Genomic DNA, 9,322 nt, shown 5'->3' with positions numbered 1-9,322 from the left:
ACTGTAGTAGTACACTGTAGGACTGTAGTGGTACACTGTAGGACTGTAGTAGTACTCTGTAGGACTGTAGTGGTACACTGTAGGACTGTAGTAGTACACTGTAGGACTGTAGTGGTACTCCGTAGGACTGTAGTAGTACACTGTAGGACTGTAGTAGTACTCTGTAGGACTGTAGTAGTACACTGTAGGACTGTGTACATCACCACTGCTTTCACTTTGACTGGTAATAACTTACTGAACTTTGACCTTTTTCTTTGGTTTCTTACTCCAGTGAAGGATGAACACATTCAGATGAGCGGGGGGGTGAAGACTAACTAGAACAGCCCCACCCACAACTGAACATGTCCTCCATCAGAGGATCAGACTAGTTTAGTTCAAACCACCTTTACTACTGACTGCAGCCATGTTGGCCTTCCTCCTCCTCCTCCTCTTTGATCAGGACGGTGGCTGTGAAGCTGCTCCTCCTCCTCCTCCTCAGCCCCCTGCAGGAAGCTGACCTCTGCATGTGTCTGTCAGAGGTGGATCCTTTAAACACCCCCAGGTCATAACCCCCCCCTCCGTGAGCTGCAGTCCAGCTTCCAGCATTTTCCTCTTTAATGAGCTTCTTTCAGATGTCACACTGCACGATGCACACACACACACACACACACACACACACACACACCAGCACAGGTCAGCCCCCCCCCCCCCCCCCCCCCCCCCCTAACGAGATGCTCTGGCCTCAGGCTCTTCCTGACTGTTGTCAGCTCCATCCTCAGGAGTTCACCTTCTCCTGATCCCACCGATACACTTCTGGTAGTGGTCTGTAGTGGTCTGCAGTGGTCTGTAGTGGTCTGTAGTGGCCTGTAGTGGCATGTAGTGGTCTGTTAGTGGACTGTAGTCGTCTGTAGTGGTCTGTAGTGGCCTGTAGTGGTCTGTGGTGGCCTGTAGTGGTCTGTAGTGGCCTGTAGTGGTCTGTAGTGGCCTGTAGTGGCATGTAGTGGTCTGTTAGTGGACTGTAGTCGTCTGTAGTGGTCTGTAGTGGCCTGTAGTGGTCTGTGGTGGCCTGTAGTGGCCTGTAGTGGCCTGTAGTTGTCTGTAGTGGTCTATAGTGGTCTGCAGTGGACTGTAGTGGTCTGCAGTGGTCTGTAGTGGTCTGTAGTGGTCTGCAGTGGACTGTAGTAGTCTGTAGTGGTCTGTTAGTGGTCTGTAGTGGTCTGTAGTGGTCTGTTAGTGGTCTGCAGTGGTCTGCAGTGGACTGTAGTAGTCTGTAGTGGTCTGTTAGTGGTCTGTAGTGGTCTGTAGTGGTCTGTAGTGGTCTGTTAGTGGTCTGCAGTGGTCTGCAGCGGACTGCAGTAGTCTGTAGTGGTCTGTTAGTGGTCTGTAGTGGTCTGCAGTAGACTGTAGTGGTCTGTTAGTGGTCTGTAGTAGTGGGGCGGCAGGCGTTCTGCTCCAGAGTCCAGACCAGAGGAGCGAGTGGAGCCGGACCTCCTCATGCACGTCCGCTCCAGGCCGACCTTAGACCCAGTTGTCACCCTGCCTGACCGAGTCATCCCTTTTGTGTCTGCAGGGGATTATCCGGCTATAAGTTAAATCCTTGGAGATGAGGCTCTCTGTTAGGCAGAGCGAGCTCTTCACCACTGCTCTGTCTGTCTGTCTGTCTGTCTGTCACAGATGTTCACTTCACATGAGACCAACTCTTCTATGGAAATAGAGAAGCAGCTCTTATCTCTGAGATCATCGGTATGAAAATGACGGTGTGAGGAGAGCTGGTGTATTTGTTTGTGTCACTCTCATTAGTCATTTACAGGCAGCCTTTTGTCCATCACTTCCCTCTCCCCAGAAATAGTCACTGTGTTTCTGACGAGGCAGTGACCTTCTCTCTCTTTCTTTATCTGTCATCCTTCCACTTGGACTGTAGTGTCCGTCGATCAGAAGAATGGCAGTAGTTTACTGATTGGGGCCTTTAAAAAGACATTTACCTCTGCGCTGCCTCATGTTCAAACTGAGATAAGGCTTTGATGCTGTGGTTATCAGATCTGGCTTTAATTTGATTCTTGCCACAACAAGAACCAGAGTGACCCTCAGATCACCAAACCTTCAGCAGCCAGTCAGATGTGTGATGTCAGGAGAGATATCTGTCTCTGAGACTTAGGTGATTTAGATATTGAGGCTTATCTAACTTCAGCAACAATAAATTATATTGATGCCGAAGCCTTGAAGCTATATATCTATAAGTCTGTTTTTGTAGCTTCCTCTTCTTTGACGTGAGATTCTTTGGGCAGCACGAGAGCGTGAGACGGAGTGTCTCACAGTAAGGAGTTTCCAGCCCAAATAACATCTGATTTTATGAACAGGAGGCCTTCGAGAACCTTAGTTGTCAGTCAGAAGTTTTAAAAGGTAACGAGGCCGACTGACACCTCGGTGTGTTCACAGAAGCAGCAGGAGCCCGTCCTGGTTAGTCGTATCATTAGTCAGTCGCTGCTGCTCTGCTGGGACTCTGTAAACTTTCCATTGTGAGGAAAGCGGAGAAGATAAGAAGGTGGTTTCTACACACACAGAGCTGATAAGGCTCAGTGACAGAGTTTATGAGTGCACAGAGTTAATGTCCCTCAGCAGTGCAGAGTGTGTGTAGAACTGGATTTCTAAAGTGTTAAGGACTTCCACGGCCACAGCGTGCACTGAAACTGGCTGCTCAGTTTCTGTACAGCAGCAGGAATGTGAAAAATGATTTTGATACAAGCAGATAAAAGTTTGTCCTTTGAGATGTTGACAGAATGTAAACTATGCAGGAATGAGGTGCAGAGTGAAATAACCTTCTTCTCAAGCTGATACTGTACTAAAATGTTGCACACAGAGAACGTAGCGGCTGGCTGGATCTGATTTAAGAGCTCTTTCATTAATCTTGATCTCCAGGAATCCAGTGAGATTAGTGCACTGCCCCTAAATCTAATCTAGAAGAGCCAATCACAAAGTGATCCATGTTACAGCAGTGGTCCCACACATACACTATATTGCCAAAAGTATTCACTCACCCATCCAAATAATTGATATCGTTCTCAGGAGCTCAGTGAATTCCAGCGTGGTACTGTGATAGGATGCCACCTGTGCAACAAGTCCAGTCGTGAAATTTCCTCGCTCCTAAATATTCTTCAGTCAACTGTCAGTGGTACAGTGGTATATAATATAATACAGTGGTATTATAACAAAGTGGAAGCGATTGGGAACAACAGCAACTCAGTCGGATGCAGTGGTGTAAAGCAGCCACCACTGGGCTCTAGAGCAGTGGAGATGCGTTCTCTGGAGTGGCGAATCGCGCTTCACCATCTGGCGATCTGATGGACGAGTCTGGGTTTGGCGGTTGCCAGGAGAACGGTACTTGTCTGACTGCATTGTGCCAAGTGTAAAGTTTCGTGGAAGGGGGATTATGGTGTGGGGTTGTTTTTCTTGGGTGGACCAATGTCATATTAAACCCTATGGTTTAAGAATGGGATGTCACTTAAGTTTATATGCGAGTCAAGGCAGGTGAGCCAATACTTTTGGCAATATAGTGTATGATCCAGTGGGACACGCCACTGAAGATGCCACCTGATGTCTCTCCCACCTTTCCTCACATCCTCATCCGTCATCGTTGTTGACTTAATGTCTTATTCCACTCCCCTTATACATGACTTTGAAGGTGTGTGTGTGTGTGTGTGTGTGTGTGTGTGTCAGAGGGTGTGTGGAGTCTGTGCTTTTTCATCACTAAATGAGTCTTTGGTTACCAAGCGATTAAGACATTAGGTCATTCAGAGCCTTGTACACAGAGAAAATAATCAACTCGCCCTCAGGATCTGATATTAGTCGTGCTTTTCCCACCACTTCTTTGTGCTCTGGAGATGACTTAGTGGAGGAAAGTGTTTGTGTAAGGCGTCCACCCCTCTGGTTCTGAGGAGTGTGTTCACACTTGAAGGAGGCTTTGAATGTAATCATTCAGTGGATACAGATGAGGCGCTGAAGTAAACAGACGACCATTATGAAAGACCTCCTGCTGGTAGAGCCGCTCCTCCGGCTGCCCCCTGGCCTCCTCTGTCCCCCCATAAACACAAAGAGGCTAAATGGGAACAGGCGTCACAACGGCACACTGAGCAAACAGGAGGCAGCCCCTCCCTCAGGATGGTTGGAGCACGGCGGCTGTAAACAGCCGTCACTTCCAGTAGTTCTTAATCTGCTGAGTCACAGCTTTTGTCTGCTTCTTACACACTCCACTTTACAAGTTTATCTAAGACGCCGCTGACTGAGCTGATGGTGTTTGGGGAAATCACATGAACTGAAACATGTTTTACAACCCAGACAGAATTCACTTCTCCACTCATTCTGCTAATATGAGTGCAGTCATATAAAAGAACAGAATCAGATTTGACACACTGCTTGTGTTTGCTGGGGATGTGGACGTGTGAATACTGAGCAATAACATGGAAATATTTGCCTATAAATGCAGTAATTAGCATGAATGATTAGACTCGTGGACATTTCACAGCTTAAAGCTGCTCTAATCAATATTCTGTATTGACTATAGATCAAATGTGTGACTTGTGCTGACGAACTCAGAGAACGATCACATGACTGTGTGCAGTGTTTTAGTGTTGTTAGTGCTGCACAATGAACCTGTGCAGAGAGTGAACACTGGACGTTTACCTGTTGCTTCAAATGAATCCTGCTGTTGCTGAGTGTGTTTGATGTGTAAGTGGACACATTAATATAAGAATGTTCTCAGGAGATATTATGTCACTGCGTTTAAGAGGCCAGAAAATCCAAGAAGTCCACTGAATTTTTCATGTTTGTGGAAAATGTAGATGAAATTGCATTTAGCACATTCATGGTGTTACTGCTGCCGCTGGGGACAGCAAACTCAGACACTTTCAAATCCTCCATGTAGCTGCCTTGAATTCTGCCTCTGGTGTTTTAAATCACAGATTTGGACTCCCCAGTGTGCCAGTGATGAGCTGACTATTTTTTGTTTTGCCTGTAGGACTGACAACGGTAGATCCCATCACATCTGATGCCACCGTCAATGGGGGGATGATCAATGACACGTCCACCACTCCTCCAGCCTCTCACACCACTGGAACCACTGAAACCACTGGAACTGAGAGCTCTGATTCAAGCAGCAGCTTCACAACCAGCAGTTTTACAACTTCTCCATCGTCCACAGCCTCCACAGCTCCCACAAGAACAGAAAATACTCTGACTACTACGACATCGTTCACCACCGGCGCAGACGCGACGTCCTCCCAGCCAGGCAGGACGACGATGGAGGCAGTCAGCAGCACCGTTACTGAGAGCAGCGGCACAAATGACCCCCCATCTACTCCACGCAGTGGCAGCACTGCAAGCCCAGAGACGAGCCCGGCCCCCCACACCAGTGAGGCTACAGATACAACCACCGCACCTGCTCCAGGTCACACTCCGACCTCCAGTGACATCACTACAGCGATCACGCACACCTCCAGTGACATCACTACAGCGATCACGCACACCTCCAGTGACATCACTACAGCGATCACGCACACCTCCAGTGACATCACTACAGCGATCACACACACCTCCAGTGACATCACTACACCGATCACACACACCTCTAACGACACAACTACAGCGATCACACACACCTCCAGTGACATCACTACACCGATCGCACACACCTCCAGTGACATCACTACAGCGATCACACACACCTCCAGTGACATCACTACAGCGATCACACACACCTTCAACGACACAACTGCACCGATCACACACACCTCCAGTGACATCACTACACCGATCGCACACACCTCCAGTGACATCACTACAGCGATCACACACACATCCAACGACACAACTGCACCGATCACACACACCTCCAGTGACATCACTACACCGATCGCACACACCTCCAGTGACATCACTACAGCGATCACACACACCTCTAACGACACAACTACAGCGATCACACACACCTCCAGTGACAACATTACAGCGATCACACACACCTCCAGTGACATCACTACAGCGATCACACACACCTCCAACGACACAGCTGCACCGATCACACACACCTCCAGTGACATCACTACAGCGATCACACACACCTCTAACGACACAACTGCACCGATCACACACACCTCCAGTGACATCACTACACCGATCACACACACCTCCAGTGACAACATTACAGCGATCACACACACCTCCAGTGACATCACTACAGCGATCACACACACATCCAACGACACAACTGCACCGATCACACACACCTCCAGTGACATCACTACACCGATCGCACACACCTCTAACGACACAACTACAGCGATCACACACACCTCCAGTGACATCACTACAGCGATCACACACACCTCCAATGACACAACTACAGCGATCACACACACCTCCAGTGACATCACTACACCGATCACACACACCTCCAACAACACAACTACAGTGATCACACACACCTCCAGTGACATCACTACACCGATCACACACGCTGGTAACAACACAACCCTGATTACAGCCACAACGCAGTTGAGCAACATCACAACAACTCCAGCAAGCACAAGTCCAGGAGACTCCACAGCTGTACTAACGACAACTACACTAACAAACTCCACCACCTCGTCTGTGACTCCTGCATCCACCACTGCACCCCTGTCCTCCTCTGTTTCCACAAATACAACACTCACAGCTGGACCCCCATCCTCTTCACCTACCTCCATCTCCACCTCCAGTTCTCTCCCTCCAAACACCTCCCCAGGCAGTAGCACCACACCCCCTACGGGAAACACCGCCACCCTTAGTCCCTCAACAAGAACCTCAGGAGGTAGGACTAACAGCATAATTGAGAGTTGAGAGTTGAGAGTTGATGTGTTCTTAAAAACTATAAACTATAACATGCAGGTGATAAACAGGTCAATGAGGAGGACGAGTTCAAGATGAACTACGCATTTTCACAGGTGTGATGCTAAATGCAAAGCTGTTTGAAGTCATGTGGAACAGGTCAAAGTCACATCACAGTTCCTTTTTAATGATAACTAGATTTCGTTAGTCAGCAGCTGAGAACAGGTGACGAATGGGCTACAAAGACACCAGACTCCATTGACAAAAACAGTACAGGAGTTGCTGGTCTACCGATGCCGCCATCTGTCACTTTGTTTGTGTTATTGTGTGTTACAGAAATATTGTGTTGGATCCAAACTGACCCTTTAAAACACTGAAGTCACACAATAACACAAACACACTATCTGATCGAGGCAGTAGTAGACCAGTATGTCCCATGTAAAATTGCTGTTTTTGTCAATGGAGTCTGGTGGCTAAGGTAAAGTAAAAAAAAAAAAAAAAAACGCATTGATTTTTACAGATTTTCTGATGTTACAGTGACCGACCAGACTGCAGAAACCACCGCTGTGACTCTTTCAACTGAACCAGCAAGTGGCAACACAGCAGCCTCATCCACCACCGTGCCAACCTCCAGCACTGCCAGCACCGCCACTGTCACCACCCTGCGACCCACAGACATCACCACCAACAGCGCCACCACTGCAGCCCCGCCCTCCTCTTCCCCAAGTCCAGTCATAAGTTCGTACTTTCCAAAGCATTTGATGTCATTCTGTGTGATTTAGCCTGTTAAAAAGCTGATGGTCGTGGTGTTCGCACGTTGTCATCCAACCAAACCTGCAGCTGAAAAAACCTCAATCAGAAAACCTTGAATTTCTTGATTTGAGTAATGTTCTGTGCACACATGGATAAAATGGTTCAGAAGGAGAAGATTTGTTGCACTGGAACATTGGAAGCAGCTATAATCAATATTTTGAATCATAAAGTTAAATGACAGATGAATTATCACCTGAGTCTGCAGCTCCTCTCAGCTTTACAGAACTTTACACTGAGTTTCAGATTATTGTGTTGAAAGTAGATACTTCCCTCCGCCAAGCGGTCAAAACCGAGAACAGGTGCTGGATGTGTAAATGAGCAGCTAGTTTGTAAGGTTAAAGGTGATGATCTATCGTTTAAAACCTATTTCTGCTGCCCACAGGCGGCCAACAAACAAGTCACTGCAGCTTTAAACAAACAGCTGTTTGCATGAAAAAAAACATCCAGTAGTTTAATGCATCATGTTCCTTCTCGTCAGTGTGTCCGTCTGTCCCGTGTCCTCTGGGAAGCATCTGTCTGAACGGCACATGCCAGTGTCTGTCTGGGAGCTTCCTGCTGAACGGCGTCTGTGTGCCCGGTAAGAACATTCAGATGGAAAATGACCAGATCAGAGGGGATAACGGGGGGGTTGGCTGTGAGCCTTATTTTCTGCTCTGCTCCTCTTCACTCAGCTCAAGTGTTCCCAGGCAAGCTTCACCTCACCTCCCTGACATTTCAAAAGGAAATGAGCAACAGGTCCTCAGCAGTGTTCCAGAGGACGGCGGCTGAGATCTCAGCAGCGGTGGGTTGTAGCTCAACAAGTGTGTTGAATAGTCAGAGATGCTCCTCTATCAATCTTTGAACCACACGTTTCTTCTGTCCCACAGCTTAAAGACGCTCTCAAACATCATCCGGGGTACATACAGTCCGACGTGGTGCAGCTTGAGTGAGTATTTTCTCTCTCCCGACTGCAGAAAGACTTCATGACACATGTTGGAAAAGACTTTTACCTTTTCTGGTGCTTCTTTTCTAGATCAGGAAGTGTGCAGGCAACCGTGAACAACATCTTTGAAAACACCGACGCCACCCAGGAGTCTGTCGACGAGTCCATTAAAGAGGCTATAGCCAACTCAGCGGGCTCAGATTCAGTGTTGGCTGATGCTACATTCACAGGTTAGTACACCGTCCAGGTCTGTGAAGTTGGCACGTCTGGCACGTATTTCATGAGGACACCTGCTGAACATCTTCTCTTAACGTCTCAGGCACAGTCCTGTGTGAGCAGCAGCCGCTACCCTGTGACGTCTCCACCGCAACCTGCAAAGACACAGACGGCCGAGCGGTTTGTTCCTGTAAAGACGGCTACATCTCCATCCTGTACTCTAACACCAGCTGCAGAGGTGAAAGAAATCTCCTCTTCATTTATCTCCTTTTGGCGAAAAGAAGACCTGAACATGTTCTGGTCTTTATGTTAAGTGCCGCTGCAGCACTGCAGGTTATTAGAGCACACAGTGTCTGAGACAAGCTGGGGGGAAGTTTTCCCAGCTGATCTACAGTTAAGAGAGCTGTAACAAAACCTTCTTATCCTCAGAGGAATACTTGTGTGTGAGAATGAGGGGGGGGAACAACAGGGAGCGGGACTCTGAGACAAGGTCAAGAGCTGCAGCCTTTTCTCCGGGCCGACCCTTGGCCCCCA

This window comes from Pempheris klunzingeri, chromosome 17 (assembly GCF_042242105.1).
Source record: "Pempheris klunzingeri isolate RE-2024b chromosome 17, fPemKlu1.hap1, whole genome shotgun sequence".
NCBI classification, from domain to species: domain Eukaryota; kingdom Metazoa; phylum Chordata; class Actinopteri; order Acropomatiformes; family Pempheridae; genus Pempheris; species Pempheris klunzingeri.
Note: the sequence above shows the minus strand (reverse complement) of the source record.